Source organism: Periplaneta americana, chromosome 13, assembly GCF_040183065.1.
Source record: "Periplaneta americana isolate PAMFEO1 chromosome 13, P.americana_PAMFEO1_priV1, whole genome shotgun sequence".
NCBI classification, from domain to species: domain Eukaryota; kingdom Metazoa; phylum Arthropoda; class Insecta; order Blattodea; family Blattidae; genus Periplaneta; species Periplaneta americana.
In genome coordinates, this window is record NC_091129.1 from 113,085,159 (window position 1) to 113,105,373 (window position 20,215).

Genomic DNA, 20,215 nt, shown 5'->3' on the forward strand with positions numbered 1-20,215 from the left:
TTGGACTCCTTTGGAAAGCAGCACTAAGACGATCGACTTTTTGATCTGACTCACGTGGTCTTCCGTTACTTTTACCTTTATACAGGCTTTCCGTTGTTTCAAATTTCTTGTGCCAATCGCTGATGGACTGCCTAGTCGGTGATAATTTTCTGAAATATGTTCTAAAATATCGCTGCACTGCTGTAACATTATTTGTTTTGGTTAATTAAAGCACTCAAAATGTCCATCTTACTGGAACTGTGATGTTACGTAATCGATAATCGATATAATATATCGATACAAACTTTCATTGCTATTGAATAAGAATCTAGAAACAGAATATCTATTCCTACAGTGGTCATCTCATGCTTTTATTGAAGTTGTCTGTTTCCTTCGTAATCACGATTTAATCTATAATAATGTTTTTTTATGTTTATGAACATCGCTATTTAAGAGTGAATTTAATGTTGAAATATAGTCGTATTGCATTGGTTCATCTAATCTACAACTAGGCGGTTAATATTTGACAATGAGTGGTCCTCCATTACCTGCTTCCGGGTGGAAGAAGTAGAAACTTACATAATTTATGTCTCTCGAAAAGTAACTAAGCGTTTTCGACAGTTATTTTCTTATAAAAATAGTTTATTTCGGTCTACTCTACATCCTTTAAAATATATAAAAGCCGTTTTTCCTCACCCTGCGCAGTGGTCCAAAACGTGGGCCTAAATCTAGCTTGTTAGACTAAGTTCGAAACGGAAGTAAAAATAATTATATGAACAATTATTATTTCCACTTAGAAGAATGTTTTTCCATCGATAGCAATTTCGTAGTTTTGTTGCCATTCTACGTAATAAAAAAATGTTAATTAAAATGATTTAATGATATGTGAATAATTCGCCAATAAATTGAGTCGGATGTATTGAATATGAATGCAATCCGTTCAGTATCATTGAAGACACGATAAAGAAACTGAATTACTGCGATATGTGTAAAATCTATAATTATAAAGTATGTTAACTTTCGCTAATATGTTTTCGAGGGAATATCAGCCGAGTTAAGATTTTGGAATGCTCCAAGCTTTCGACTGCTATCTCTGCAGCCATCTTCAGGGAAGTGATGTCCGAACAGAAAGTCGAAAGGTAATATAGATGTTAGGCTGTCTCAGGTGAAACGGGATTGGTTGGCGGTTCGGCCAATCCGGGGCCGGGAATTGTCATTCCTCGTAAGCTCCGCCCCTCCCGGGATTCCTGTGTGAAGTTTGGCGGGCGGCGAGCCCTTTTCCGCCGGTTGGAATCTGTTGCCGTCCTCGGTCCGTGATCTTCATGACCTTGGTTGTAATAGGGCCTAAGCTGGTCCAAGGCCGGTGTCCATGCCTGACTGAGCTGCAGTCCACCGTCCCTGTTAAAGTTGTTTTTCTCCAGCTTAATCTCTATGGCCTCCTTGATGGTACGTTCCCAGTAGTGGCTTGATTTGTTGATGACCTTGGTGTGGTCAAATAGTATTTTATGATCCTTTTCTATGCTGTGTTGCGCCACTGCAGATTTTTCCGGGTAATAAAGCCTCAGGTTCCTCTTATGTTCTTTGATTCTGTCTTCTATTGTGCGGCCAGTCTGCCCTATGTATACTTCGCCGCACTAGCATGGAATCTTGTAAATCCCTGGTGTCCTTAGGCCCTGACTGCCTTTAACCTGACGTAGATGACTCCGGATTTTGCTCTGTGGTTTATGGATGGTTTTGATATTTACCTTCTGGAGGATTCTGCTTATTTTGTGTGACACATATTAGCGAACCAACGCCGAGAAAGCCTCAAATCATACATGTGTTAACTTTGTACACTTAATTTTCTTCTCCTACTATACCAGTAGTAGTTTTTATCATTACCAAATATAAGATTATGCAAAGGTTACGAAAGATGTAAAGTCCTCCCACATTGTTAACAAATAAGCTTATATTGTAGAAGTATAATACAGTATTATAGTTTTGTTCATAAAATAATGCAGTTTATGTTATTCAGATATAAACCAATTTCCGAGAATACGCCACACTGTTGAGTAGCTCATCTGCAGTCCCCTTGCAATTTGATTCATATTGCATGTTCCGTATTCTGTATTTTGTTTAATTTTCTGGACTTCTTGTAAAACTATCGAAGCATTCACAACGTTTTCTGCCGACTTTAGCCTACTACTTACTGTAATCATTACTATTCTTATATGTGTGTTATTCTGTGTTTTTGGCAACCCAGGATGCCTGGGCAGACTATTTCTTGAAATAAATTATATATACTATGGAACCGGTCTTTTAATTTGTTACAAGCTTCCACAATGGCGACAGATTGCAGTATTCATTCATACCTCAGACCATTGCGAGCTCTGAATCTTCTCAGTGTACTGGAACAACCTCTATTACATTCATAGTAACACTACGTAAGGCCAATTCGTATTTATATTTTCTGGTAGTAAACTTAATAGGATCCCCTTCACACGCAATGAAGACGTTTGGGGGGCATGGAGCTCCATGCTTTCATGACCTCGGGACTAGAATCAGGTGGTGTAGTTGGCACCACGCTTCGACCGTCTTTTACCTCCGGGAAAGATCCTGTACATATTTTGATAGGAGGCTGTGTGGACCTCGAGGATGTTATGGAAGTTTTAGCAACGAGAAAAATCTCATTACCACACAGGATGAAATAAAAAAAATCCCTCATTGAAGAATATCTTGAATATTGCTGTTTATTTTGTGCCATGGCAACAACAGAGAAGAAATTGAGACATAAGTTTCTAATCCATAGTGACACTTGTGCCGGACAAGAACACTGTTAGAGTTTTTCTCGAGGTTCTCCCCTTTCTCCATATTGGGCATCTACATCATTCCAGTCGACCTGGTTGGCGAGTTGGTATAGCGCTGGCCTTCTATGTCCAAGCTTGCGGGTTCGATCCCGGGTCAGGTCGATGGTATTTAAGTGTGCTTAAATGCGACAGGCTCATGTCAGTAGATTTACTGACATGTAAAAGAACTCCTGCGGGACAAAATTCCGGCACCTCCGGCGACGCTGATATAACCTCTGCAGTTGGGAGCGTCGTTAAATAAAACATAACATTAACATTACATCATTCCATCTACATTTCTGTACTCCGTCGTCATTCCATAGCACTCCCAGGCTGGCGACGCATGGGAGACGAATGGGGTTGCGTGCTCGAAACCTGGGTACGCAGCGAACCTTAGTGTAGTCGGCCAGTGTGGGTTCGGGAATGCGCCTAGCTTGAGGGTTAGCGCAATAAATCTAGTAGATCGCAGTGCTGAGTCGAAGTGCCTCCCTCCCGAAATTCCACTCCGTTCTATGAAAATAAACTCCATTCTTTTATGAACAAATCAGTAATTTTATTTTTGTAGAAGCTTAGAACTGCACGCATTGTATTCTTCACCTGACATATTTAGGAACATTAAATCCAGACGTTTGAGATGGGCAGGGCATGTAGCACGTATGGGCGAATTCAGAAATGCATATATAGTGTTAGTTGGGAGGCCGGAGGGAGAAAGACCTTTGGGGAGGCCGAGACGTAGATGGGAAGATAATATTAAAATGGATTTGAGGGAGGTGGGATATGATGATAGAGACTGGATTAATCTTGCTCAGGATAGGAACCAATGGCGGACTTATGTGAGGGCGGCAATGAACCTCCGGGTTCCTTAAAAGCCAGTAAGTATAGTATAGTATAGAAGCTTAGGCCTCTTCTTTAAAAAATTATGGGCGTTTCAATTTTTTTTATTTTTATTTTTTAATAACTCACTTTTTATCCACAGAGGAGCTTTCGAAGATATAGGACGCGCTTTAGTTTCTTCAAATTTTTCCGATCCTCTCATTGCCACAGATGTGAACTGCTGACATTGTCACAAGGTCGCGATCAGGTCAGGAGGTGATCTAAATTTACGCAAGTAGATATTATAACATCAGCACACAGTTTGTAGCATCCGTCGAGTTGCGTTGCGCGCGGCCGCCATGTTGCGTGCTGGTAGCTGGTCCGCTCGCGCGAGCCGGCAGCCGGCCGCTAGTCGAGTGCTGACTGCCGGTGCGGTCGGGTGCGAACTCGAGTCCTCTAGCGAGTGTAGTGACATGCCACGTGTGATTGTGCTCCTCGAGTCGGTATTACAGCTCTCTCTTTTCTCGGTAAAGTGACAAGTGTTCCTACTACAGCAAGTTCGTGGGTCCAGAAGTGTGTCCTTCCTAAACTGACACGTCAGTTCTTGTTTTTAATTTAGTGACAAATTTTAGAATCTACGCCCGTCTGCAATATCATAAGACCGTAATGGATGGTCTGGGGATTTTTTAATTTGAGAAGTTTACATAATATACAACTATCGTATAGAAGGATCGTGAAGTTTAATTCGATAGTTTGACAGCACATTAGTTAAAGAAAATTAATAGAATTTTCATAGGTAATTATTATAATAAACAAATCAGTCAGATCTGATCATTTATATGGTTGTTTACCACCCCATTTGTTTTTACGTACGATGGGATTTTTTTAAATGAATTATCATTTTTAGAACTGGGTGATGATTTTTGTTTTTCTGTTTTCTTTCGTCTGGTATTTGAATATCAATTAAATTTAATAATAATAATTTATTTATTTACAACAGCCAGAAGCCAATAACAGTTCAGCACAAGACAAGTTATTACAAAAACATTAACAATGATATAAATTATAATAAAAGTACATTGGAATAATTATTTAAAATAATGATAATTGAAAATGAAAGCATGGAATCATATAAATTAATGTCGTAATAATAATAATAATAATAATAATAATAATAATAATAATAATAATAACAATAATAATAATAATAATAATAATAATATCAGAATACTATCTCAAACAATTTTAAATACTAAGAATTTAATTATACGTGGAAAATACAATTTTTTTTCTTGACTTGAATTTAATTATGTTTTAAGTTAGACAAAATTATGGTGTATTAAATGAGTGGAAAAGCAATAATGGTTTTACCCAGAAATGTTGCAGCTCTATTTTTATATACCTCAACAAAAGTTAGAAGAAAGTCCAGTCTGCACCATTTCTTAACTATTGTAACTTACCAGTAACATAAATTTTGAAACAAACCTCTGGATATTCCACCGTGAGCTAGAAGGCACAGGATGGAATATCCAAAATTATGTTACTGAACAATCACCGTGGAAGCGTAAAATATGATATATATAAAATAATTTTATTTTTATTTTTTCCTTTTGCCGTCGCTGATGACTTGCAGAAAACACGACGTTTCGTAAATGGCAGCTGTCATTCTCTTCACATGAAAAAGTACGGAGATTGAAAAAAAGATACTCCTCGTCGGGAACGTTACAAATTGCTAAATTTATTTCATACGTCCAGAAAACACAGGTTTTCGAAGATTGAATTCACTTTCTAGTCAGTACTAGAAAAATTAATTTTAAAGTTTTGGTATATCGATGACTGAGAAATAGACGGTTCAAAGTCCAACTTTTTATAAGAAAGAAATCTGTGTTTCATTGTGTTCCAGTTCTTGTCTGCATATATGAATCGAACAAAATTGTAAATATTCCTCTCCATAAGGTTGCTATGAAGCTATTCCAAATTGTTTCATGAAGCTTTGAATGTCACGAGCTGAAAAAAGCTCTTCTGAAAAAAAAAAATAGTAAAATGGACTTGGAACAGTCTGGTTCTGGGCCATCGATATGTGTATGGGTAATATTACACCGTCGAAAATAATACACATTTAAAACACATGAAGGATATTCATATGTGTACATATCTTATTAGAATCACACTTATATGCAATGACTTCCTTTATTAATTGGAGTTGAAATTATTTGATTTGATTGTAGGCTAATTAATTCAAAATTGAACAATGAAGCGTATTTGAGAAGCAAAGATTCTGCTTTATCCTGTTGGTTTTGTTCTTAAAATTGTTAATTCCTAGATTGCTAGAAAATAATAATAATAATAATAATAATAATAATAATATCATCGTCATGATTGTCCACGCCTATGGAGTAACAGTTAGCGCGTCTGGCCCGGTGGCTCGGGTTCGATTCTTGATCGGGGCAAGTTACCTGGTTGAGGTTTTTTTCCGGGGGTTTCCTTCAACCCAATATATGAGCAAATGCTGGAACCCGGACTCATTTCACCGAAATTATCACCTTCATCTCATTCAGACGCTAAATGGCCTAAGATGTTGATACAGCGTCGTAAAATAACCTACTGAAATAAAAATCATCATGATCATAATCATAATGAAATTAGGCCTAATGCTCTAGTCAATTAGAATTTTATCCGACGTTTATTGTTTTGAAATTCACAACTTAATAATGAGAATACACTTCCTGACATAATTGAAATACACCTATAAACTTCTGATTCTACTAAAACAGAATTTGCGTGTATTCCGGGACATATTTTCGTGGATAAAATGTGCAAGTAGGAAATTCAGAAGCTAAAAGTTACAGAGGAGTCTTCGATTCTTTGTAATTTCATGAAACTTTAATGCCGTCAGCGATTCTTATTGTGAGCATGTCTTATGCTCCCCGTGTTTAAATTTAATAATGCGGAACCTTCTCGCTAATTAATTCATAATTGCTTCTTCATTTCACGAAGCCTAATCTCGAGACAACAATGCAATCGATACTCGAAACAATTCACACATCATTATGACGCGAATGAATTATTTTAAATTGTAATGAATAATATTTAATTACAGAGAATCGATTTCATTTGATAATTAATATCACAGTTAAGTATTTTAGAATTAGTCTATGTTACATTAACTATTTATATTTTTATATTCCCCGCATTTATTAATTACTCTCATTTGTGTAAAAATAATGACTCCATTGTGATGTCATATTCATTTGTTTTCCCTTTATGTTTTATGACGGATGGCTGGATATATGCAACTACTTTGTTTTAAATACATCATAATTTCAGTTATCAAAGGTCTACTGTAATATATTAATGACGTCACTGTATGAAAAGAGAGTTTGACGAGATTTATCGACTGTCAAGCGCATAAACTTTTCACGTTACAATATAAATCGGTTTGGTTCAGAGATATATGTATACCAGCCTATTTTGAATACTGTCGAGTGAGAATGGAGCGGTTCTTGAGGACGTTACGAAGTGACTATATAAGTTTACTTACTGACGTCAGAAAGACGAAATCGATGTGACATCTACGATGGAATCGTTTTCGCTCCTCCTTTCTTTTCCGTCTGAAGAAAAAGTTAGATCGAACCTTCGATACAAAGTATTTTATCTAATAATATCTAATAATCTAATAATAATGACATCTATACATTTTAAAGCAGTACTCTTCATTAAAAGACTTAAGCAGTGCATTCTGAAGTATCTGAAAAACTTTTACTTCTGGCTTACGACTCTTTCGGATGGAAAGTTTTGACAAAGTGCAGACAGAAGGTAGTGGGAGGCGGAAGTTGAAATCTATTTCGAAGGCAGAATTATTTTGAGAAATAGAGAAAGAGAAAATCTGTCATACAGTGTCTTTTTTACTGTACATTTCATATAAGTTAATCTGGGTATGGGAGTCGAATTTCGAGCACTTCAGTGAAATTTCGGGTCAGGATAATAGTGACTGGGTCTTTATGAGAAGAAGTTCTTAGTCGCTTTTAATATTAAATCCAATCCTCAAAATAGTCGGAGTTTGAGAATACACTTTTTTTTTCTTGTATAGGCTACATTATACGAATATATTAAATCGTGCTAATAACGGGGAAAATATGTATGCGTTTTCAGAAGTCTGAGATTTTACTTATTTACTTCACAGGTTTACAATGTCTTTGACATCTTCCTGTACCCATTTCAAGAATATATAGCCACTCGCCACTCACCTTTTTTCTCCCAAAATACTGTATAATAAATTATTTCTTTTCTTTGCTGATTATTGTGCAGTCGTGAAAATTCATACTAAATCTACAGTTTTTAATGTAAACATCCAGTTTTTATAGTAACGGTAATGTTTAAAAACAGTGGGTAAACTCAGTACCAATTTTATCACATTAGGGCGGTATTTTTTTATCAATAATTACTTATATTTGTGAAAAGTAATATTATGCCTGAAAATTCATAGTGAACTTAATATTATTACAGTTATGAACTGAGTTATTCCATATTGGTTGTCATAACTTGTCATAAACTAAATTATTTTTGCTACTTATAAGACTTCAGCAACAATAACATCTGTTCGCATAGTTCTTCCAGATTTCTTTGTTTCGGTAACCAAAGCAATTTCTTCTAATTTTCCCAGAAGCTCCTAGGAAGAACTCACACCGTATGCGCCATCTCTCAAACCATTATACATGTGCTATGCTGTCAGAAGGCCGCTGAAGAACTCCATACAAAAAAAAAGGGATTAAATTGATATCAAACTAATAAGTAATATTAAACAGACTGTTACTATGGCAACCGAATTCTTACCTGAAAAATGTTCAATTTATCTGTAAAAAGCCAGGCCGAGATTCTGATGATTACTCTTAGCAACGGGCAGTAATAGCCTATATAGGCCTATGACTTCTTACCTTCGTAGAACTCTATATTTACTTACCTACTTACATACTTACGGCTTTTAAGGAATCCGAAGGTTCATTGCCGCCCTCACACAAACTCGCCATCGGTCCCTATCCTGAGCAAGATTAATCCAGTCTCTACAATCATATCCCACCTTCCTCAAATCCACTTCAATATTATCCTCCCATCTACGTCTCGTCCTCCCCAAAGGTCTTTTTCCCTCCGGCCTCACAACTAACACTGTATATGCATTTCTGGGAACTCATTATTATTTTATTATCATTATTATTATTATTATTATTATTATTATTATTATTATTATTATTATTATCATCATCATCATCATCATTGCTGTTGTTACCATCACCAATATCATCGTCATTATCGTCATCTTGAATGCTTTGATTCTCTTCCGCTTCTAATAAAATGTATCTTTAGATTTGGTGGTTAACTATCTCTTCTTTGGCCATTCCAGTTACTTCGTACCATTTGGTTTGTAGTTTATTGCTAACTGTAGTAGAAATGCTTATAAAATGTTAGTCGAGAGACCTGAGGGAAAAAGACCATTGGAGAGGCAGAGACGTAGATGGGAGGATAATATTAAAATGAATTTGAAGGAGGTGGGATATGATGCTAGGAACTGGATTAATGTTACTCAGGATAGGGACCGACGGCGTGCTAATGTGAGGGCGGCAATGAACCTCCGAGTATTCTAAAAGCCATAAGTAAGTAACTAAGTAGTTGTTTTTTTCTATTATTGAAATATACTCTCTAGCGAAGCCTGTACTGCTGGATTTCGGTTTTAAACTCTTCAAGCGAAAGTTTTTCCGTATATCTTTACCCCCCGCTTATAGGCCTATATACGTATATTTGTAGCTTCGAAAAAGGCAGATTGTGTAGGAATAGAAAATCAGAACACACACTTCCTCTAGGTTCATAGTTTATCTTTTATGTATTTCAACAGACATACTTTGTTGCGCTGGCCATGTGGTCTTGTTTTCCATGTTTTCTGGGCATGAGTCCAGATCTAGCTGGTAGCAATTATGAAATAACTGATCACCTATTGTTCTGACACTTTCAAGTTGGATTGAAACTGCAAACTATTTCATATTTTTTACCACGCTTTGTTCTGTATTGTTATGTAAATAGAAGATTGTCATAATAAGATGTTAAAAACAGTCTGTGTGGAGTTCTATTCCCATTTTCCTGAAGTGTTGTCACAAAAATCTCACAGCCCACCTCATGACACCCACATTGTGGGGAATTCTCACCTACGGGATCACATGGGAGGATGATAGTACGAACTGGCTTTAGCTGGTTCATGTTCGGCCTCGCTCTGTTATCGGACGACAGGAAAATCCAGACGGAAATGCGTCCTGGCCGGCGGAGCTACGGAAAAAATTTAAATACCGAAGCGGTAAGATGACCACAAGATGGAGTTGGTTCTAGTTCCAAGAATGCTTCCACTTCCTAGAACTGACCTCTATTCAAATTTGCTGAATAATTCAGAATAACATTTCACTTTGAAGCTAGAAATTAAATATTCTTATTACATTTCGTAACTCAATTAAATTTATTTTCACACATTTATTTATTTATTTATTTATTTATTTATTTATTTATTTATTTATTTATTTATTTATTTATTATTTTGCTAATAATCGGAACATAAAATATAATATATACAGAAAAACTTTAGCTCGCCCCTGAAAGAGCAGAACTCGTGATCAGGGGCGGATTCCTAAATTTAAATTGATAATTATACAATACAATTTGTCTTATGTCTACTGTGCAATTGTAGTATATAAATTTAAATTTACAATTTTTCAATTTTTATAAAATCCATACATAACTTTTTAAATTTAATACTAGAACTATTAGAATTGACAAGAGTAGGATATTTAAATATAAATTTGTTATATATTCTTGGGCCTAAATTACTACTATGATTAAATACTGTAACAGTGTTGCATTTTGGTTCAAACAATCTTAAAGAATTCATACCTTTTGTTTCATAACTATGAGAATACAATTCAAAATTATTTCGATTTGTATGTATGAATTTTATTAATACAATATAATAAATTTGTCTTACGTTAAGTACATTAAAGTCTAGAAAGAAATTTTGAGATGGAAAATCAATAGGTTTATGAAGACATATTTTAATTATTTTCTTCTGTAATAAATAAAGTGGATTAAAATTGGATTTAAATGAGCTACCCCATCCTATAATTCCATACATAATTACCGATTGAAATAAAGTCAAATATATAGATACAGCCCGAATTTAGATCTCTTAGAGCCTTATGGAATTTGTGATGTACAAACACTGTATATTTGCGGTTTTATGTGGGCACTATATTTTCTTCTACCCAGTGAGGGAAGTGAGACGGTATGCGCCGGTATGGAATACCGTCACTGGTTTCTATGGCCAGAAAACATACCGTTAGTGAAAAATGACATACCGTCACTAAAAAAAATGTGATCCGTAAAAATTTGTTCATACATTTTTTCACAGCAAAGAATACTATCCAGGGGAGTGAAACTGAGAGAGGAGTTTCCGGTAGCAAAACTGTGTAGGCCGTTGTTTTGTTGCCCGATCACCAGAAGCGCTAAACGTTTCAATAGTTGGAAACAGAAAGCCACACAGAACAACAAAATAGCCGCCATATTTCTTTTGAGACGAGAGCCTGATGACTATTTTATGAATCGTTTGTATGTTTATGTTATTTAATTAAGAAAATAAGTGAAAATTTCAATAGAACAACTAATATTTTATTTTTACTTGTTCTGTTGAAACTTTTACTTATTAACTTAATTAAATTACATAAACACACAAAAATAATAATATTCATTTTTAATAGTCTTTATGAACAAAACCACCAGGAGCCCATCATTTGTTCTCTGCTTACCAGTCGTAACATCCGCCGTGCACTTCTATTATTTTGTTGTTCTGTGGTACTGTACTATCTGTTTGCTTCGTTTATTTTATTTTATTATTTTACGACGCTGTATCAACATCTAGGTTATTTAGCGTTATTATTTTACGACGCTGTATCAACATCTAGGTTATTTAGCGTCTGAATGATATGAAGGTGATAATGCCGGTGAAATGAGTCCGAGGTCCAGCACCGAAAGTTACCCAGCATTTGCTCGTATTGGGTTGAAGGAAAACCCCGGAAAAAACCTCAACCAGGTAACTTGCCCCGACCGGGATTCGAACTCGGGCCACCTGGTTTAGCGGCCAAACGCGCTGACCATTACTCCACAGGTGTGGACTGTTATTTGCTTCGTAAATCTACACCACAGCCTTTCGGAACTGTGTATTTAGACATGTTTATTTGATAAGCCAACCCCTGAATGCTTACAAAGGTAGTATTTCATGTATAGAAGGCTGTGGTTTGTAGCTTGTGGTGGCCATTGTTGCCAATTTAGTGACTGTAATTTCTGTTGTTGCACTTTTTATGAATAATTATGTAAGGCACTTTGAACTCTGTTAAGAGAGAAGTTTTATATGATATTCTTATTGAATTTGGTATTCCCAAGAAACTAGTTCGATTAATTAAAATGTGTCTCAGTGAAACGTACAGCATAGTCCGCATAGGTCAGTTTCTGTCAGATACGTTTCCAATTCCTGTGGGCTAAAGCAAGGAGATGCACTATCACCTTTACTTAACTTTGCTCTAGAGTAGTTATGCCATTAGGAAAGCCCAGGATAACAGAGAGGGTTTTGAATTGAACAGGTTACATCAGCTGCTTGTATCTGCGGATGACGTGAATATCTTAGGAGAAAATCGACAAACGATTAGGGAAAATACGGGAATTTTACTGGAAGCAAGTAAAGAAATAGGTTTGGAAGTAAATCCCGAAAAGACAAAGTATATGATTACCGGTATGTCTCGTGACGAGAATATTATACGAAATGGAAATATAAAAATTGTAAATTTATCCTTTGAAGAGGTGAAAAAATTCAAATACCTGGGAGCAACAGTAACAAATATAAATGATACTCGGGAGGAAATTAAACACAGAATAAATATGGGAAATGCCTGTTATTATTCGGTTGAGAAGCTTTTATCATCCAGTCTGCTGTCAAAAAATCTGAAAGTTAGAATTTATAAAATAGTTATATTACCGGTTGTTTTATATGGTTGTGAAACTTGGACTTTCATTTCGAGAGAGGAACATAGGTTAAGGGTGTTTGAGAGTAAGGTGCTTAGGAAAATATTTGGGGCTAAGAGGGATGAAGTTACAGGAGAATGGAGAAAGTTACGCAACACAGAACTGGACGTACAGCATAGTCCGCATAGGTCAGTTTCTGTCAGATACGTTTCCAATTCCTGTGGGCTAAAGCAAGGAGATGCACTATCACCTTTACTTAACTTTGCTCTAGAGTAGTTATGCCATTAGGAAAGCCCAGGATAACAGAGAGGGTTTTGAATTGAACAGGTTACATCAGCTGCTTGTATCTGCGGATGACGTGAATATCTTAGGAGAAAATCGACAAACGATTAGGGAAAATACGGGAATTTTACTGGAAGCAAGTAAAGAAATAGGTTTGGAAGTAAATCCCGAAAAGACAAAGTATATGATTACCGGTATGTCTCGTGACGAGAATATTATACGAAATGGAAATATAAAAATTGTAAATTTATCCTTTGAAGAGGTGGAAAAATTCAAATACCTGGGAGCAACAGTAACAAATATAAATGATACTCGGGAGGAAATTAAACACAGAATAAATATGGGAAATGCCTGTTATTATTCGGTTGAGAAGCTTTTATCATCCAGTCTGCTGTCAAAAAATCTGAAAGTTAGAATTTATAAAATAGTTATATTACCGGTTGTTTTATATGGTTGTGAAACTTGGACTTTCATTTCGAGAGAGGAACATAGGTTAAGGGTGTTTGAGAGTAAGGTGCTTAGGAAAATATTTGGGGCTAAGAGGGATGAAGTTACAGGAGAATGGAGAAAGTTACGCAACACAGAACTGGACGCATTGTATTCTTCACCTGACATAATTAGGAACACGTTTGAGATAGGCAGGGCATGTAGCACGTAAGAGCGTATCCAGAAATGCATATGGAATGTTAGTTGGGAGGCCGGAGGGAAAACGATCTTTGGGGAGGCCGAGACGTAGATGGGAAGATAATATTAAAATGGATTTGAGGGAGATGGGATATGATGATAGAGACTGGATTAATCTTGCACAGGATAGGGACCAATGGCGGGCTTATGTGAGGGCGGCAATGAACCTTCGGGTTCCTTAAAAGCCAGTAAGTAAGTAAGGCACTTTGAAGCTTTAACATTATTTTAAATGAGTCTCAGTGGACATTGCAAAATAATCTAGTAAATAACTGAAATAACTTGAAATTATTTTATTAAGAAGTTTAATGTGTTGCATAAGCTTCAAAGATTCGCGTTACTGATTGCACGAAACAGTAAATTGTATAGATCATGTACGTGTATGTTGTAAGGGAGTGGGGTGCTCCTTTTATAAATCGAAGTATGCCAGGAGAAAATCTTGGGGTAGCATATCGCCTCTGGTTTTTTCTCTACTTCCCTCACTGCTTCTACCGCATCCCAAATCTCATCATCGTTGAAAAATTAAACTGTTGGTGTTTTGACTTCGCCTTTTTTTGGATTGTTTTCGTCTTTTCTTTTATTATTAAACTTGTACGAGGTTGTTTAGAAAAGTGACAGGAAATTCACACTATTACACGAAATAAACACCTCAAGCATTTGAAACTTCATGAAGAGAAGATACATGCTTTGATAAGGTGTTGGTACTTCTAACAGATGGTAAGGCCTGCTGAATGGAAAGGGCAATTTAAAAAATGACGGCGCTACTGGTTGTGTGCACCGTAGAAGAATAGCGAACAGATATCAGATTTTTGTGGTTAGAGGCCGTGAATCGTCGTGAAATTCATATCGGAAAGGTACTGAGATAGCTGCAATACCGGAAGGATAGTTGCGTTTAAGTGCGGGCGTACCCCAATCTTTGATGAGCAACACTATAGTCTTCCCAGTACTAATATTAATAATAATCCGTGGCGCTACAGCCCGTGAAGGGCCTAGACCGACCAGCCGGCTGCTGGCCTCACGCCCACATGTCGAAGCAGAGGTGGACGATCATCCAACCAGAATGGAGGTATCGTGTGGTTAGCACGATGATCTCCCCAGCCGTTATAGCTGGCATTCGCAACCGGATTTCGCTACCTATCGTAGCTCCTCAAATGCATCACGATGCTGGGTGGGCACCGGTCCCATACACTGGCCGAAATTTCATGAGAACTCGAACCAGCGCGCATTCCGTAACGCGCGTCCTAGGCAGGATGCCTTAGACCGCGACGCCACGGCGCGGGACAGTACTAATAATAAACAATGAAATACTTTTTGAAAAATTAGACACAAATAAGTTTAATCGTAGAAAGTAAGGCCTTAGTAATAATATCTCCATACTGAAAGTTTTAAGTGACACAAAAATCCCTAAATATAACCTTATGGTAAAATTATTGCCACAGAAAAAATAATTGACATAATAGGAGTATCGTAGAAATACTCGGCCTTGTTAGAATTTATCAAGCTTAAAATCTTACTAGGATATCACAGAAAGACGGAGAGAAAAAGCGGTAGATTTTGTGCTCAGATTCGTCATTAAAATCGGGACGCAGAAGTTTTAATTAAAAGCGTGACATTTCCCTTTTACAACGGGGCATCTGGCAACCCTGATGAGATCTCTTACACATTTGATGAAGATATTTATGTTAGAAAAAACAAACAAACTGACAATTATTTGACTTTAGGTCATTCATCCAAGCATACTCCTCTAGGAGTAGTGACGCACAGCCCGTAAATGTAGATCGTTTTCCCCTCGGTGCACCATGGGAGGCGTTCTGTATAATACTGCATCATGATGAGTAATGGAGTAATGGTGGAGTGCTGGTAGAGGAAACGAGAATACCTCTCAAAAATTAGTCACCAACACCATCTTTATCCACCAAAAACTCCACTTGTATTCGCCAGGACTACCAGCGTAGAATGCCGGCGCTCTAGTCGTTCGACTAATGATGGGCTCTCATTAAAAATATAGATATAATTGGAACATTTATTTGTATCAAATGTAAGACCAACTAAACAAAATGGCTAAATTAGATGGTTGGTATGATACATTTAACCGTGCCGTTACTATAACAACCAAGTACACAATGTCGCTAACATGATGGAACTTTAGACTATTCGTCGATTTCAACGGTATTTCCGTGGCCACACAATATTTATCCTTCATTTCGCTCTGGTAACGGGTTGTAATACTTTAAAAAATGTGTATTCTCTTTTAGTGTAGACAAAAAAACACCACTCTGCTGGCTGAATCTTGCTCTTGATTTACTTACTTACGGCTTTTAAGGAAGTCGGAGGATCATTGCCGCCCTCACATAAGCCGGCCATCGATCCCTATCCTGAGCAAGATTAATCCAGTCTCTACAATCATATCCCACCTCCCTCAAATCCATTTTAATATTATCCTCCCATCTACGACTCAGTCTCCCCAAAGGTGCTCTTGACTACTGGAATCAATTGTTAAAAAAATATGGTCACCGATTTTACTAGCAACATATCGCTTCTCTTTTCTTTGGCATGGCTCGGTACGACCCGGTAACTAGTAGCGTTGTCTTACCCAGTCTGCAATTGTTCCACAAAAGTATTTCAATATCAGCCAAAAGTAGGCTACATATAGACTCTAAGATTCGGGCTTCCTAACCGTTTTGTTGGAAGGAGAATGTACCATCTTGGTCGAAACCCTGATGTTGCTGCTATTGAATATGATGGTGACGATGATGATGATGATGATGACTATTACGACGATAACCAGGATGTTTTGAGAAATATATTACGCCCAAATCCGTTCTGGGGCATATCTTCCCTATTTTCTCGGTTTTCCATGTAGGCCTAATTCCCGTTCAATCACTAGTCCATTATTGCTACACCATCTCGATGATTATAAATATAGTGAGAATCATATAAGAGCAATTCCTAAAAGGCTAATTTGACCGTCTCTTCAGTGTTGCCAACTATTACCAGATATCACCAAAAGAGGGTAAAATCATGTTATATATAATAATAATAATAATAATAATAATAATAATAATAATAATAATAATAATATAGTATTAACAGTAACGATGTATTTTTTTTTATTTACCATATGTGGAAGGTGTTGGGGAGGTGTTTTCTAAATGGTTCAGTAATTTGTGAAATAGTATATTTTCTTTCTGTGGACCTCTCGCACATTATGTTAGTAGTTAGTAGATTAGTGTATGGTCTAATGTTAAAAAGTATTTTGTCTGACAACATGAAATTCATTGCTTTGATTGTTTATTTATTTATTTATTTAAATTTATTTATTTATTTATTTAAATTTAAATATACAGAATAAAGAATATAATTACAAACAAGAGAAATAGAAATAAAATAATACAATCAATATAAAAAAGGAGATACAGTAGTATTGACAAAATTTAAGACCGAATGAGCAGCGCTCGTGTTCGGTCGCAGTTCAGATATAATATTAATAGACCTATAAGAGAATATAAATATAAATATAATATAAGATTGATTAAACAGTTTACGATTTACGAGACCTAACCTAAAAATGTATTTTGTTTGATCACGTGAAATGATTAGTACGAATTCCGAAAACGAATGCCACTTTGAAATGTATGCTTAAGGATACTTACTCCATTATTGTAATAAAAGTCTAAACAAGAAAGAAATGAATTGAAATGTGAAATTATATTTATATCGATTACCCAAAGGCAAGTATCACACGAAGCTTACCTCACTATAATCTTGAATTGTAATCACAACAAAAAGCAACACAAAATAACTATTATGTATTAATATTAACACTGATATTAATTAATTATTAGTATCTTAAAATTTCACTAGCTTCCAGTAATCGGCTCAGAAATCTAGAACAATTTTAATTTTCAGAATTTAAACTACCGACAACTTGTGTCACTGCAGCCAACATAACAGTTATAAAATCACTACCAGTATTTATCAGTACCGAAATTCGAAACGAAGTTGGAAAAAGAAAATTCAACCTTGAAACTAGAAAATCACCATAATCTACTAGCATATGTAGTAATGGGGGAAAAATGATTAGGTTTCACCGTTACGGTACTAAATAAGCTGACCCGGACTACAGCCTCTGTAATTTAAAACTAACATTAGTAAGGAATTATCATCGTTGGAGTAGCCTGTGTTACAACACGAATCTCTGTCCATATCCACCGTTCTTGTGCAAACGATATTGTTTCACAGAGATTAGAAAGAAGTGTAACAAATGGTCTCCCTTAAGTAATGCAAGGTCCAACTTATAAGTACTTGCACTTTGTCCGAATTCCTAATTAGAAGTGATTGGTCAGAAAGCTACGATGACGAAATACTTGAATGGGATTCGAACCCACAGACCAGATGGTGGATGGTAAAGATCTCTTGCCTTTCACCGCAGCCTCATCCGAGCATAGGCTGCAGGCGAAATCGTAAACCCAGTTCTGTGATTGCATGCAAGCAACTGGAATAGGGGCACCCTTTCTTCATTCGACAAAAAATTGTGGCATTTTAACAACGTCGCACAATGTGGGGTACATTGTCGACTGTGCACGATTTTTAAATAAATGCAACAGTGTCACGCATTATGCGAATTTATTGCTGCACTCTTGTGGAACATGGCAATTAAACAGGATGGGGTATAACGCAGGGATACTTTAAATAGAATTAGCTGCACGATTTCTAGTAGTTATGAGAGTAAATATGGTGTACTGTGTGAATGCGAGTGTATACTTTATATCAGAAGGGGAAGCTGGCTCGTTTCTTTGCTGGTCAGTGAGAAAAGATTGAAGTCACGAAGACATTATACTCTTTCTTATTACACCTTTTACGCGTCTCAACCACTCACTTTTATCGTCTTGAAAATGATGATAATAATAATAATAATAATAATAATAATAATAATAATAATAATAATAATAATAATAATGGCTTTATTTAACCTGGCAGAGTTAAGGCCGTAAGGCCTTCTCTTACACTCAACCAGGATTAAAACTTGCTTACACAATTGAACATAAAACTTGATCGGAATTAAGTAATTACATACTGATACAATTTAGGTACATAATGAGATCAAAAGAGGTACTTACATAAAATTTACCTCATAAAATAAAAATAAACATAGTGAAATACATATTAATGTTGTTAGAATCAAATACGAATCACATAAAAACAGGAGCCGATAATTCAACAAAAAAATGTACACAATAAAAATAAAAATAAACACATTAGTATACATATTAGTATTAGATTACAATTAAGTAGGATTTACATAATTAAACCAGAAACCGACAATTGAATAAAATGTACACAAAAAATAGATTAATAATAAAAAACAACACAGTGGGATACATATTGGCGTTAAGTGATAAATAAACACGATTTAGATAATAAAAATAAGAAACAAAAAAATAAAAATAAAAATAAATACAGTGGAACACTTTCCATTAAATATTTGCAATTTGTTAGATCTGGCAACTCATCATAAGATATTTTTCTAATTTACATTTAAAGGAAATTAAAGTTCGGCAGCCCTTGACTTCAGGCGGCAGAGAATTCCAGTGACGAGAAGTAGCAACAGTGAAAGATGAAGAATAAAGAGATGATGTGTGCAGTGGTATTTCTAGCGTGTTATCATATTGTGACCGAGTATTTAAGTTATGATACCGAGAAAGACTGTGGAATCGGACAGATAAGTAAGAGGGAGTAGAGGTGTGCAAAATTCGGTATATGAGAGAAAGGGAATGTAACTGTCTCCTCTCATTTAACCTGAGCCACAATAATTTATCGAAAGAAGGCAATGATATCATCGTTTATAGTTTATTTTTGAGCTATTATTCAGAAGACAAAAATTAAATTATTTGCTCATAGTCACACAGAACAGTATAATCTTTTGTTTTCAGAATTGCACAGAAGACAATCCCAAAAGTGTTTTAGCTATGCACTAAGGTAAAATTTTGTCAGTTTTGTCGAAAAAATTCGACTTTTCGTTTTTAACATTAAAAAATGGTGTATGGTTTCACAGAACCTCTCGATAAATTTTCATACAGATAAGTCCCCTTCAATCAGCTATTTGTTATCCGTTGTCATAACAAACTTTCGTTTATTAATAATACAGGTCACTTCTATGGACAATTTCACATTATATAAGGCATTATTGTGTATTATTTTAAGAAAGAATAAGGGTACGCCACATGTATGCTATAAATAGTAAAATAACAATTCGTATAGGCTAGCCAAGAAAAAATGAAAGATAAACAACTCTTTCTTACCTTGCGTCAGTTTTAGCTTCAGAACACTAGCCAATTAAAGAACTGATTCTTCTGAATAGTTCATTCTCTATTTTTAACATTCTTTTACCCTTAAAACTACAGAAAAAAGGTATTTTACTAACAACTTCAAATTAGTGTAACTCTGAAAATATTGAGATTATGACACATGTTTATATGACTTTTTTTGCTCAGAATGTCGTCGAAAATAAGCTCCGTAAGTGGCGGTAAATCCTCGTGAATCACCCTGCGTATAATTCATCAGTGAGCTAAACAAAATGATACAGTACA

The 20,215-nt window shown here is 35.8% G+C and overlaps 1 protein-coding gene across 5 annotated transcripts in view; it reads left to right on the top strand.

The window, feature by feature from the left end:
• for (cGMP-dependent protein kinase for) overlaps positions 1-20,215 on the top strand; it is a 599,950-nt gene that overhangs the window by 240,799 nt on the left and 338,936 nt on the right. Inside the window, exon 1 of one of the 5 annotated variants that reach the window (XM_069843875.1) lies at positions 4,006-4,144. The exons of 2 other annotated variants lie outside the window; for them this stretch is intronic. The gene's annotated coding sequence lies outside the window, so the exon portion shown is untranslated. Of the gene's footprint in view, positions 1-4,005; positions 4,414-20,215 lie in introns of those variants that run through there. 2 more of the 5 variants (XM_069843873.1, XM_069843874.1) reach the window with 2 other exon arrangements.